A 15436-nucleotide genomic window follows, 5' to 3' on the forward strand; every position below is an offset into this window, starting at 1 on the left:
CTGATGGTAATTCTTATAAGGTAGGAGAAGTGCAAAGAACAAGCTTCTCTGCTATTCAAAAAGTTCTAGAGGAGGCTTTAGAATATGGAATTCCCAATCCTTGAGATAAAGGAAAGAGCAAAATGGGTGAGGAGGAGGAGGTGTTGATCAGAGGTTTCTCTCCACATCTATGAATCTACTCATATGGAATGTGAGGGGTTTAAATCATCCCTCCAAACAAAGGGGGGTAAAAAGCATGATAAAAACTAAAAAAAATTGGATTGGTTTGCTTGATTGAGACTATAGTAAAAGAAGAAAAAGCTGATATTATCAAGAATTCCATGCTCCTGGATTGGGGATCTATTTTTAACTATGAAAAGCACTTCTTAGGGAGAATTTGGGTGTGCTGGAATAAAGGTAAGGTTGATGTGATTGTACGTGACAAAAGCGATCAAAATATTAGTTGTGTAGTTCACTTGCTAAAAGAGAAGTTTTGTTGGTATCAAACTTTTGTTTATGATGCTAAAAAAGCTCATGCATAGGATGCTTTTGTGGCAAAGCTTGCTATCTATGAAGCTGAGGGTATAATAAGCGTTGAATGTTGCACGTTCAAGTTCCTTAACTTATATATGTTAATTCCTTAGTATTGTTATTTCTTTGATTTTGTGTTGTTTTATTGTTTTCAGGTTTTAAATAAAGATGCAATTAATTCTATTGGTTTTTGGCTTAAAGCATACTTTGAGAAGACCTATAAGATGGGATTAAGTTTAATTAAACCAATGGAAGGATTAAATCAGAATTTCTCCAATAAGAGTCAAAATCTGATTGGCTTCAAATTTGGATTTTGCATACATCTCAGTGTTTGAACCATATCTTTCTGCTCAGATATCGGATTGCAATGAAATTGATGGCGTTGGCAACCTAATAAAAAAATTCAATAAATATGTAAGAAATAGCTTTTTCCCAATTCAGACGTTTACTATGTCGAAATCGTCCCGCAATAAAAGACTGCAATTCTTGACGAATTTGGAATCATTTTCCTCCTTGGATTGAAGTTTCAATCTCTTACTTGGATTAAGAGAGTAAGATTTTTCTTGGATTCCTATGACTTTTAGGCCTCTCCTAGTCTCTATAAATAGACCCCTAAGCTTTAAGAGAAGGTGTGCTTATGCTTAGCTTTAGATAGAAAATTATTCTTGGAGGCACGACAAGTTGAAGAGGAGAAGAACATGGCAGGAGGCCATCCCAGCACCACGATGAGCGGCTAAATTCGTAATAAGGTGTTGATGTAGCCCTTTCCAAGTAACAATGGTTTAATTGTATTTTAATTTGGGATTTTCTATACGCATAATGGTTGTATAACTGTGAGAATTGATCTTAATGTTTATATTCAATCATTATGAATTTCTTATCTTGTCTTAGAAAGTCTTTTATATTGATTGAACTCAATCCTTTATATTTTCTGTGATTATGTGAATGATTGTTATACAACGGTTTTAATTGATATATGATCAAGAGGGTTAGATAGGCCATGCCTAGGGAAGACGGATTGTACTATACCTTAGTTTAGTGTAATTTAGGTAGACAGTTCGTACCAACCGAAAATGGGTTATACTATCCCATTGATTGTGTGTATCCTATTAAAGACGTAGCTAATCCATACCTAGGGAAGACGACTCATACCGCATCTTAGTGGTTAGGTGGATGGTACGTGCCAATCGAAGATGGATTATACTTATTCTTTAAAGGTAATTTCTTAACTACTCAAGTGAGACGAGCCCTATATTATGCATAGTATGAATTTTTCTTGTTAATTTATGATTAACCATTGTTATGCGGTGAGTGGTGAAATCAATCCCCTATTCTTTCTCTCATCACTCTAATCTTTATTTTTATGTCTTTAAGTTTATGCATTTAACTTAGTTATAAACAAAATCAAATCAAACTTCTTTTAATTAGGTTATATTTAATCTTGAAAAACTTGATAGCAATTCCTATGCAGTCCTTGAAGTTTGACACCCTCAATATAGTCTTATCCTACAAGAATTCGTACTATTACGAGTGGTTAATTATTATTATTGATATATTTTTGTAAATAAGACCACATCATGGTGGCATCAAATCCTTGGGTTCTATGTGGTGTTTCAATTCTATGTGGTGTTTCAATATGGTGAAAACTGTGGCTGAGTAGTGGGTCTCGGATAGGCTAAATTCCTATGAAGTGGAGTTTGGGACTTGTTTGAACAACCTAGAGGTAATTGATCTTAACTTTAGTGGCTGTTTCTATACTTGGACTAATAAGAGTGAAGGGGATGATTTTGTGGCTAGAAAGCTTGATAGAGTGATGGTCAATGAAGAATGGCTTTGCAAGTTTGGTAAAACTGTTGAAGATTTTCCTACTGGAGGTATCTCGGACCACTCTCCTACTATCATCTCAGTTGGCATTTTGAAGAGCTTTGACACCAAGCCTTTCAAATTTTATAGCTATTGGTTGAAGCATAAGGAGTGTATGGATTGGCTTAGAGAATGGTGGAATAAGGAGGTAAAAGGGGTCCTTATGTATCAACTTTGTATAAAGCTTCATTCCCTTAAAGTTGTTTTAAAAGGGAAGGCATTGGGTTGTTTTGGTGATTTAAAAAGTAGAGTTCTAAAAGCTCGAGATCAACTTGATATGGCTCAAAAAGAGGTGCTTGCTTCGTGTGGTAGAGCTGATTGTATGCTTAAAAAAAGGGAATGTCTTCATGCTTATTTACAAAAGCTGATGAGGCATTTTTGAAACAAAAAGCTAGAAATCAATGGCTTCAACTAGGGGACCAAAACAATGCTTTCTTTCATCGTTTTCTTAAAGCTCGACATGCTAGGAATACCATTACCCACTTTTTGGATGAGCAAGGAAATAAAGTGGAGGATATAGAAAAGATAAAGGAGATTGATGTAGATTTTTATAAGAAGCTTTTGGGTTATAATCAGCTGGTTTTTACTGAAGAAAAAGCTGCTAGGGTGAGACAACTCGTTTATGCTTCTAACTCGATTGAGAAAGCTGTTATGCTGGATAAGGAAGTCACGACTGAGGAGATTAGAACTACAATTTTTAATATGAAATCAAACAAGGCCCCCTGTAATACCCGAAAAATATCATGCTTAGGTTAATAATGTGCATATAATAATATTTACATGTGTATGTACATAGGTATAAGACTTGATTAATGTTAGTTATAGATTAAATAGAATTATGTATATGTACATATGCATGTATAGAAATCAGATAAGTAAATATACTATTAACCAAAGTCGATCGAGCGACTTTGGAAGCGAAGTTTATCAATCGAATATTAAATCGATCGAGCGACTTAATATTTGCGGGTAAATGGGATCAATCGAGCGACTTTATAGTCGATCAAGCGACTTAATTATCCAGTGCGGTGTAGTTTACGTGTAAGCTGAAAGTGTCGATTTTCTACCTTTGATTCTTAAATGCACACCATGCTTTTGGTTCCAGAAGATCATATTCCCAATCTAGTTAGTACTAGTTAGTCCAATTTGGTTCAATACCAACTAGATTTTTATAGATACCAAGTAATCATTGCCTAAAGATGTGGGAATAGTATCCTAGGGGATTTGGGCTACGATTTTGGGGGATTATTTGGCTTCAATCCAACTATTGAAGTGCATCCTTGCTGGTGTGATCTCAACCATCCAGGATTTCTATAAAATGCATGCATGGGCAATCAAAATCATCACCAAATTCAGCAAACTCTCTCTTCTTTCTCCCTCATGTAAGCTTCTTGTTCTTCCCCTGTTTTAGTGCTGAAACTCCAATAGGAAAAGCTCTCTTATTTTCCTATGAAACCAGCACTTCAAGATCAAAAATGAAGCCTCAAACCACCTCTCATTTCTCAGCAAAACACTAGAAAACAATGCTTGAACTCCTTCCTTATTTTTGAACAAAAAACCAGCAACCTTCAACTCAACTTTGGAGTGTTCTATTCCAGATCAGTTTTCCCTTTCTTCATTGGATTTTTCTGTGCAAATTCCAGTAAGTAATTCTTCATTTTTGGATTTAGTATATCATTCCTTTAATATATGCTATGTTTTCCCCTTCTCCCTTGAAGTTGTAACAATCGGATATAGATATAATTTTCCTTACCTTCTCTTTTATTTTCACCAAATGAGTTTTTCCTTTTGGAGACATAACCAGTCATCAACAGCAAAACAGTGAGTATTGAATAGGATAATTTAAGGAATAAATATGTATATTAGTTGAAGGAAAGAATTGGTTATGGGGATAGAAAAGAGAGAAGAAGTTACAAGAATACTTGGAGAGTTTTGCATGTAATACTATCATAAGATGTTTTAATTGATTGTTTCTATATATATATATATATATAAGTGCAGGTAACCTGTGTGTGTGAATTGTGTGAGTGGATAATATGGGTGATTGATAAAAGTATATATATATATATATGGCATTAGGATGTGCATAAAAGAGTGGCAGTGTATGTGTGTGCCGTGTATGAGTGTATGTGTGTGTAAGTTATTTTAATATGTGTGTGTATATATATATATATATACTAGTTGGAGCTAATAGTTAATAAAAAGAAGATATTTGATTATAGTAGTGTCATTTCATTACTCAATAATTTAAAATGGCGTTCAATATCCTAGTTAAGAGAACAAAACATCAATACCGTTAAGCCATTCAATTTTTATAAATGGAAGTATTAGAATGATTGCTATATTTAAATCTGTAGCCGCTATAATAGAAAATAATTTCTAGAGAATAAGTATAGTAATAATAATAAATACTTTTGTAGTGCCTTTTTCACTAATTTATTATTATTGCATGGCTTAAATTATGCAGTTTTTAAGGATAACTGTTGAAGCAAACGAGTAAGTATCTCTATACTTACTGAGGACGAAGCTGGTTGATCTTTCATATAATATTATGTCTACTACTTTATTTACTTGTTTGCGCATGTGACTTTGCATATTTTATTATTTTAATAATCTGTCTAATAACAAGCTGTTGGATCAAGATCCACAGTGGGTACATTATGCTCCACTAGAGTTCCAATGTTCTCAATGAATGAGGAAGTACCTGAAAATGGAATAATAAATACAAAAACTGGTATACCAAGGTCACCAGGAAAACCAAGGTTTCCAGGAGCCTAGGCTCCCAAATAATATAATTAAAAGTTAAAGTGAGGAAGCCAAAGCTTCAAATAAAATACTAACCGTGTCAAGGTCAACAAAGTAGCGGAAAAAGAGAAATACCTAAAACTCTGCATTTAAAACTGTCATTACTTTATAATTATGCTAATATTCAATCTATGTCTATGCTTCGTGACCATAGATTATATATTGCGTATACATGTGATTATAAAGCCATTGCATTATGTTGCATTTATTAAATGAATCAGCATTCATATTATTATAGTATTTTGTGTTGTTGTTTTCTCCCTGTATTATGTGTTAAATCAGGTTATGAAGAGGAAGAATATCAGAACTATTCAGACCCTTAGATGGATCCTGATACTAGTATTTGAGACTAGAATGCCTCCTTTTTGGGAACTACTATGATGTAGTTCATTAACCTAGTTTCTGAGACAATATTTATATTTCTACTGTTATGTAATTATTAAACTCTAGATATTTTGGCATGTGTAATTATATATGCCCTGTGAAGCATGACTACTACTACTTTTGTATAATTATACTGACTCACTTATTATACCTATTTTGAGGTATTTCAGTAGAAGTTCTGAAGTGTTACTTAATTCCCATGTCTGTATTATATTTATATATTCCGTTGCCAACATTTAACTCTGATAAGATAGTAATGTCACGTGAAAATTCAAAAAATTCCACTTACACTTTTTATAAAAGCGGGGCGTTACACCCCCGGCCCTGATGGCTTCTTTGCTGAGTTTTTCAAATCCTCCTGGTTCATTGTAGGTAATGATGTGGTTGCTACCATCAAAGGTTTTTTTTTATACAGGAAGACTTCTTAAGGAAGTAAATGCTACTATCTTAACTTTGGTGCCAAATAAAGTTAACCCCTCTACTATGGGGATTTCAGATTGATAGCATGTTGTAATGTGCTTTACAAGTGTATAACCAAGATCCTCTCTATTAGGTTGTTGACTATTCTTGGTGATTTGATTAGTAAAAATCAGTCATCTTTCATTCCTTCTAGAAGTATTTATGAAAATATTCTTCTAGCTCAAGAGCTTGTCAGGAATTATCATAAGATGGAAGGGACCCCGAGATACACCACAAAAATTGATCTTATGAAAGCTTATGATTCAATAAACTGGGATTTCGTCATATACTACTTACTCTAGTTTGGTTTCCCTGAGAAGTTCACTAGTTGGATTAAGGAATGCATTTCTTCTCCAAGGTTTTCTATTTCTTTAAATGGGACCTTGGTTGGTTATTTTGAAGGGAAGAAAGGGTTAAGGCAAGGGGACCATCTTTCTCCCTATTTGTTTGTGCTTGCTATAACAATTTTCTCTAAGATCATGGTTGATTGCATTGGGGAAATTCTGGTTTCAAATTTCACCATAGATGTTTTCCGTTGAAGCTTAATCACCTATGTTTTGCTTATGACTTGCTTCTTTTCTCTGATGCTAGCCTAAACTCTATTTCTGTTATTAAAAAAGCTCTTCAAGAGTTTGAAAAACTTTTCGGATTTGAATTCAAGTCCATCCAAGAGTTCTTTCTTCTACTCTAGAATTTCGACTAGGGTGAAGCACCTATTGATGGAAGCACTGCAGATGAAGGAATGACACTTTCCTGTTTGATACCTTGGGGTTCTTTTCATATTGTGACGTCCCACATCGCTTAGATATGAGAATGATGATTGCTTATATATATATATATATATATATATATTCGTACCCTTCTTGACACAACATATTTTAAAGTTATAATGGTCATGAACTTATCAGAACTCCGCAGTTAAGCGTACTTCTGCGAGAGTAGTATCAGTATGGGTGACCTCCTCAAAAATCAGGTTTGGGAGAGCAAAAAAGCAGACAATATTGTATCGTTGGGGGTAGGTCGTTACAAATTATATCAGAGACATTGCCTAGTCTGAGATGAGGGGAGCATGCACAAGTCCATGAAGGTTGCCAGTGGGCACTCGCTGGAATGCCAAGAATGAAATGATCCCATGAGGGTCACCAGCGGGGACGCTGTGTAAAAACCAAGAAAATAAATAAGGAATTTAGTAATTAATAAATTTTATTTATTAAATACATGAGACTAATAATTATATTCTAGGTAATAATATTTATGTTATTGAAAACAAAATAAGTCTTAGGTGGAATAATAGAATTATAATAATAATAATAATAATGGGTCTTAATGGAATAAATAATGAATTAAATGAGTAGTGAGTAATTAAATTAAATGTGGGGTTATATATTAGTTATTAAAAGATAGGATTTTAATATTGTGGGTCCTAGTGTAATTTATGGAAGTCTAGGCATTTAAATAAAAATGTAATCTCACTTTGCTACATGTCACCCTTGGATTGGTTAGGAGAAGATAACATCATCTTCTCCCAACCACCCACAATGGGACAAGTGTCCCACTCACTCTCTCTCTCTCTCTCCTATTCCTCTTTCTTTTCTTCTTTTCTTTCTTTTCTTCTCTCCATTTCACGCAGCCCCTCCCTCTCCCCTCTTCACATTGCTCTCTTCCACATTTCTTCTTCACTCACTCACACACACATGGCCGTGAGAGAGAGCTGCCATGGGAGAGATTGATGCCGAGAGTGAGACGTTGCAGATTTTTGAGAGGGAGATTTAGAGCATGACGCAGAGAAGAGAAAGAAGAAGTCCGGTTATGGGTCGTTTGTGAGGTAGATTTCTAACTTTTCGTTGTGTTTTCATGTCACCCATTGTTTATGCATCATAGAAATCATGTGGATCATTAGGGATTTTTCTAGATGCGAATTTTAGATTAAAGTGAGAAGTGGGTTTCGGTTTTGAAAGTTTATTAGTGATTTTGAGTTTGTTGTATGGGCATTTCGCACATAGAAGCTAGAATGATATGGTTTGAAGCTTCTCTTTGTAATTTCATCATACCCATTGGATTTATAACTTGAAATCATGTTAATTTGTTATATTTCTATTTGAGTCCGAATCTAGGGTTTTGTTTGGAAATTTTGGGGCTTTTGCTATGTCTTTGAATTGATGTTGGGCTTTCGTAGAAATTGGAATTATAAATATCTTGAGATTATTTTGCCTATGAATTGAGTTCTTGATGTTAGCCAAAATTGGAGTTGAGCATTTTGGATTTATGTAGTTTTGTAGGGATAGAGTTTAATTTATGTTACTAATTTTCAAGTAACTGAATTGGGGTGTTGGGGTTGAATGGTCGTATGGTTTATGGCCAATTGGGGATTTAATTTGATTGTTTCCTCCTATGGGCATAATAATAGATAAGTGAATGCATATATGTACAAGGGTTGAACTAAAATTAGGATAAAGGGTAATAATAATAAACAAGTGAATGGATAGAGATTAATATAAATAGTAAATAAAATACATTAGTATAAACAAAGAATAAATTAAGGGAATAAGTAAATAACTTGATGTAAAAGAAATACAAGAATTGATAATCGAGTTAGTCCAATAAACATAGATAGCTTGTGATATTGAAATATTAACATAACTAATATCGAGGTAGAATTCCAAAGAGATATGAACTAATAACAAAAGGTGTAATACCTAGTTTAGAAGTCTATGCATATGCTTTAAGCTTTAGTAAACGAATATGTTACAAATGGAATTATAATCTAATCTAATAAGAGTTATTAAATTAGTACCTTACTATAATCTAAATTACCTAGATAGTTGTAGCTAATAAAAGATAAAGTATAAAATATACTAATAGTTGTATCTAAAGATTAAGAAACGAAATAAGTTATTCACCTAAAGCCTAAGATTATTATCATAGGGGACAAAGAATAGGTGGATAAAATAAGTGAATAACTAAATATAAAATAAATGCAAGAATTGTATCAAACAAACATAAATAATAGTTTGGATATTGAAATGGACATAATAGGGTCCATAAGAGTGATTGACTAATAGCAAATTGATCCTAAGTATAATACTAAGCTTTAAGGTTTATGTATATACCATAAGCTCTAATAAATAAATAGGCAAAGTGTAATAAAAGAATGTATATTACAATATGTGATTATAAGTTAGTTTAATAAGAGTTATTAGATTAATATGTTTTATAATATTAAGGTCTTATAGCTTAAATTACTTTGATGGTTAATAGTTAATAAAGATTAAGTATCAAGTACAATAGTTAAAATAAAAATGTCGTAAAATGATAAATTGTCCAAATAACCCTAAGACAACAAACACAAAATAGTAATATTATAGAAATACATGAATAGGTTCCAAAATCAATTAGTAATGTAATTATATGATTAATGCGTTTATCTATGTATAATGAAATACCTAAGTGTGTTATAAGGCTATGTTTAGCTTAATAAGCATTGTATGCGTATATGTATATACATAAACATACATATGCATGTATATGAGTTAAGTATGTATGGTTAACTTAGTAAATAAGTAACAAGCCATTAAGGGTTAATAATGATAATAAGATATAATAATAATAAATAAACAAGATAAGATACAAACCTATAACCAATGATTAACCTAATAATAGTTTAGGATACTTAACTAGTCTTAGAAGTAAGTGAAGCGACGTGTGAGCACGCGGGTAGTTTATGTGTCATAAGAGTATAAGTTCAATAGAGTAGTCTAACTTTACCAATGTTTGCAGGATTATGTCCAAATTAGAGACTTTAATTGGTTCTCCAATGTAGAGTTTGAGTAACTAGAATTCAAGGGAATATTCGAGTCAAGAGTCCAATGTAGCCAAGGTGAGTATTCTACTCACTGAGAAGTATTATTTTCATATATGATGAATTGCAAAATATATATTGTTTTACAAACTTGAACCAACTGTATATTGATTATGAACTGTTTTGGACGATTTGAGTACTTTTGAATATATTGAAATTATGATGATGTTTTGAAGTATGAATATGATATGTGAAGTTTAAATGAATGGAGTCACTGTATGTTATGGTTGAGAGTTTTGAAAACTGTGATCGCAATGGAACATGAATATGATTTTAGAGTGAGTTAAGTTATGCAAATTGTTTAAGAAATGACATGTTGAATTGTTTATGTTTTTATAAAGAAAGCATGTGTTAAAGGTATGATTCATGAAATTAAATGTATATTATTTTAAGGCATGAGGTATAAACATATGAACACTAAACGTGCATCGAAGTGAGGTTCATAGCCCACAGGAAATTATACATGGGTTAGATTCTCATGAGGTGCCTACTTGGGTTAGATTCCATTGAGGTACTCACGAGGTACTTACTTGAGTTAGATTCCCTAGAGGTCCTCGACCATGAGTTAGATTCTTATGAGGTGCCTACTTGGGTTAGATTCCCTTGAGGCACTAGTACTTACTTGGGTTAGATTCCCTTGAGGTCTTCGACCATGGGTTAGATTCCCATGCGGTGCTCACTTGGGTTAGATTCCCTTGAGGCACTATACTTGAGTTAGATTCCCAAGGCATAAAACTATGAGCATGAGCATGTATAGCATTGTTTTTATGAGTGATGTTTTTATACTATAAGTAGTTTTACTAGACGTATTAGTATACATAAAATTTTTAATGGAAAAGAGCTTATGTATATTTCTATCGTCGGGTTGCATGTGTTAAAAAGCATCGTGCCATCAATCATAAAAGTATTATAGTAGGTGAGAATGTATGTAGTTGTTTTCAACAATGAAACTTCTACGTATAAGCTCAACTGGTATGCTTTAAATATTTTCTATTATTCGGTGTTTGCTATATCAACTATTGGGGTTTTCAAACAAAAATTTATAAAATTGGTAGCTGTTATAGTGTACGCATGACTAAAAAGGAAAAGTTGGTTCATTGCGAAAACTCAGTGAATAGTATACATCTGAGGTCTTAGTGTATGTATTTATGCTAAGATGGTGGGCTCATAATTCCACCTATACGGATGTGGCAAACCCCACAACCGTATAGATGATGTTCATTTGGCTGTAGGTACTCCAGTCGTAGTTGATGGTGTTGTAGATGTGCACTTGGGATATTATGACTGAAACTCGCCGCGACGGTCGTAGTTGCAGAACCATAGGCATCCTCTATTTTATGGGTTTTGTTTATGGTTTGTGACACCTGTGTCACTTGTTATTATATAAGGTCATTTATGTTATGTATTTAATTTGAAGAAAGACTTAAATAGATATATGTAATATTGGCTCTTGATTATGATTAATTTATGATAGATGTTTAAGATGTGATTTCCGCTATTAGGTTTATGTTTTCCGTTACATAGTAGATAGATGTTATACTCTGATTTACCATATACATATTATGGGATATGTACCATATGTTGGCTTTGTGACATATCGTCGTGCCACTGTGAAGATCCGTTTATATTTTAAGAAATTAATGTTTATGCAAATGTTTTGTATAAAATTTTTTTTTAAAAAAAAAAAAAAAAAAAAGGTCGTCACACGCTGGGTCCTAAAAGGGGGTGATGGTGATGTCCCACATCACCTAGGTATGTGAATGGGTATGTGCTTATATATATATAAGCACCTTTCTTGACACGTGTTTTAAAACCGTAATGGGCATGAATCTATCAGAACTCTGCAGTTAAGCATGTTTCTGCGAGAGTAGTACCAGGATGGGTGACCTCCTGGGAAATCTAGTTTGGGGGAGCCAAAAAGTAGACAATACTGTGTCATTGGGGGTGGGTCATTACAGATATCCTCTAGACTCTCTGCTGCAGATTGTAAAGTGTTGTTAGACAAGATTACAAGCCACATTGTTTCTTGGAATTCTTGGCATCTGTCTTTTGTAGGGAGGCTTTAACTCTAGGCCTCTATACTTTATAGCCTTCAAGTCTTCTAGTCTGGGATTTTCATCTTGCCTAAGAAGATTATAAAGGATATTAATCAGAAATTTAATTGATTTCTTTGGAATGGAAAAGATGGTGCTACTACAAAGGCTAAAGTTGCTTGGGATGAGGTTTGTTTTCCAAAGAAAGATGGGGGTTTGGGCTTGACAAATTTGGAGGTTTGGAAGATCTCTATATTGAGACATATTTAGAGTCTCTTTGCTCGCTCAGGGTCTATTTGAGTGGCCTTGGTTCAAGAGAATCTTTTGAAGAGGATGTGCTTTTGGAGTATTAGCATTCCTCAGAATTGTTCTTGGAGTTGGTAGAAATTGCTGAAATTGCGTGATACTGCTAAGAATCTCCATAAGTTTGAAGTAGGGGATGGGAAAAATATTCATATCTGGATGGATAATTGGCACCCTGCTGGAGTTTTGTTTGAGAAGCATGGGTTTCGAGCTGTTTATGATGCTCAAAGTAGGGTGGATGCTAAACTCTCTATTGTGTTGATCAATAGTGTTTGGTGTTGGCGACCAACAAGATCTGATGCTGTTGTAGATAGGCATGTATACGAGCCGATTTCGGGCGAGTAGTGGTTGCCCAAGCTCGGCTCATGGAGAATGTTCATGAGCTCGAGGGTGAGTAGTGGTTTTTTGACAAGCCGAGTGCCCGATAAGGCACTCGGCTCGCCCGGCTCGTGAGGACAAATTTCAGTGTAACAAGCCAACACCCGCAAGAACAAAAGGTTCAAAATCTCAACATAAATCAACCCTAAGAATTAAATCCTATGGAATTAACATGATTTTCGATTTTTGCTCATGGTGGGTATAACGAAATCGTAAAAGCTTGAGATTTACCTTTTCTTGATCCAATTAATGACAGATTCTCACACATTGTTTCACCATCTTCTTCTTCTTCATCATCTCTCACTGCACCTTCTCTCTCTGGGGTTGTCTCTCTCTCTCAATCTCTGAAACACTGAATCTCTCTCTCGCGTTCAGGTCCGACGCAGGACTTCAAGAGAAACAAAAATAGAAGAAAAGAAATGGGATTATGGGAGAGAAGAGAGAGTGGGAGAAATAAGGAGTCTACTTTACACATGCTGAACTGTTGAAGATAAAAGCAGGCCTCAAGAAGTGTTCAAAAAAAAAGGCCTCAAGAAAAAGAGAGAAAAAAGAAAAGAAAAAGAAGGCCGGTACCTGGTGGTACGATTCTCCATGAATGCAAAATCTCAACCCTTTTCCTTTGTACCCTTTTTTAATTTTTTGTTTTATTCCAGCCAATAGTTCCTACGGTCGAAACTCGAATGCATACAGCAAAATTTTTGAAACTTTCAAAGTCTCCTCGGTAACATGCGTTCAACATTTGGAAACACAGGAAAAGGCTGAAAACTGAAAAGCCATGCTGCATTGCTGCGACTCTGCCAGTGACGCAGGTCACGCACGCGAGTTCAAACAGGAAATAATCTTGTACACGCAAGTTGCGTTTGATCGGATACAATGGCTCGATTCAGATGAATTCTGAGCGTTGATATAAATTAGTTGTTGGATGATTCAACAATAGACTAATAGTCAATAGATGAATAGCGTGACGTGCGAAACACTAAGTAAATTTCAGTGTCATTCGTGCTCTACAGTTGGAATGCACATTAGCCATCCAACAGTTGAAATTGATTAACAAATAAATCTAACGGTCATATTTAATTAGTTAATATAATGATTCAAAGTTTAAAAAAAAAATTACCATTTTCTCATTTCTGCAATAAGTTAATACCTTAGTACTTTATAAATTATAAGCCTATATTTATAAGTTAATTAAAAATTTTAAAAATTATTATTTATACTTAAAGATAATTAATTCTAACTTATAAGTTACATATTGTCATATTCGTATAATTATACATTTATAATTAATTAGTTAATCTGTTAAATGTTAATCATAAATCCATAATTAATAATTATACATTTACACAAATTACACTTAATCATAATTCATTAATTCATAGGCTCACGAGTAAAAGCCTACAAATTATTAATTATATTTAAACTAAAATAATAATAATAATAATTAATCATTATTTTATACTTAAGCTACAAGTATCAAGTATGTAACAAAATTATCTAAGTAATTATCTAAGTAACTAGATACTTAATCATTATAATTTATATTAGTTATTTAGCGTGAATTGTATACTTATGAGTTATGACTTGTGTAGTTCAGACTATGTTATTATGTGGCTATAATAATTATTGTTATAGATAAAATTTGAATTATATATAGTTATGAATTATGATTCATATCATATGATATGAGATTATTTATAATATAATATGAAAATTATGAATCATACTTAATTACTTATCATAACTTCCTTAGTATCTAATAATAACATTTATATGATATAATATTGTTAATATGATTATTACATTATACATTGTGCCATATGACATGAGATTTAATATCAAATAAATTGTTAGATCATACTTAAATTAAATCAAAAGAATTGTTAGATCACATCACCTATTGTTGTTACATCAGAGTATATTATTAGAACTTAAATTACAGTTAATTATACAATGACACAAAATAAGTATTTTTTATATGATTATTACATTATATATTATGCTATATGACATGAGATTTAATATAATATAAATTGTTAGATCATACTTAAATTAAATCAAATTGTTTGATCACATCATTTATTGTTGTTACATCATATATAGTACATTGTTAGAACTTATATCAAACTTAATTATACAATGATACAAAATAAGTATTGTTAATATGATTATTACATTATATAATAAAGATATAATGTGTCATATCACTTAAGATTTAATATCATATAAATTTTATATCAAATACATTTCATATAAATTCTAGTGATAATCCATATGATCATATAATCTAATGATATGAATTCTAATAATTATACTCAATTTGTGATTATAAGAAACACATTGTTGATTTTAATGCTAATCAATTGATTTGGAATTATACCAATTACATTGTCATTGTATATGATATGATTATTTGAATAATACGATTAAGTATCAAGATTTTCATTAAATCATCGTATGAAAAATATTTCTTGCATAAAGTAGTATATTCAAATATTTTGATGGGCTAAAATGAAAAATCAGTTACTCCATTAAAATCTTAAACACACGTGATTAGAACAGTATTTGAACAAGTATCTTGTCTATATTTAGTACATGATCTGCAGAAACTGCACATACCTACAATAACTGAGGTTGTTTAATCTAGAGTTTACAGAATCTGGACAGCCACTGCAGGGTTTCAAGCAAAGGTTTTGACTAAATTTAGAGAAGAGAAATGTGTAGAGAGATGTACCTGCTACGCTAATTTAGTCCAGATTTAAATAAAGATGTTTGTAGGCCTGGCTGGTCATAGTAGCATCAACTAAATAAGGTAGAATGCCACTAGAGCCATTCAATTTTGTTT

The 15436-nt window shown here is 32.8% G+C and overlaps 1 long non-coding RNA gene across 1 annotated transcript; it reads left to right on the forward strand.

The window, feature by feature from the left end:
- The first annotated feature begins 7647 nt into the window (after window positions 1–7647).
- On the forward strand, window positions 7648–11367 carry LOC133863778 (uncharacterized). Its single transcript, XR_009899437.1, has 2 exons — window positions 7648–7846; window positions 11092–11367. It is a non-coding gene; the product is annotated as an uncharacterized LOC133863778 (long non-coding RNA).
- Window positions 11368–15436: the final 4069 nt, after the last annotated feature.

This window comes from Alnus glutinosa, chromosome 3, assembly GCF_958979055.1.
Source record: "Alnus glutinosa chromosome 3, dhAlnGlut1.1, whole genome shotgun sequence".
In the NCBI taxonomy this organism is placed as follows: Eukaryota; Viridiplantae; Streptophyta; class Magnoliopsida; order Fagales; family Betulaceae; genus Alnus; species Alnus glutinosa.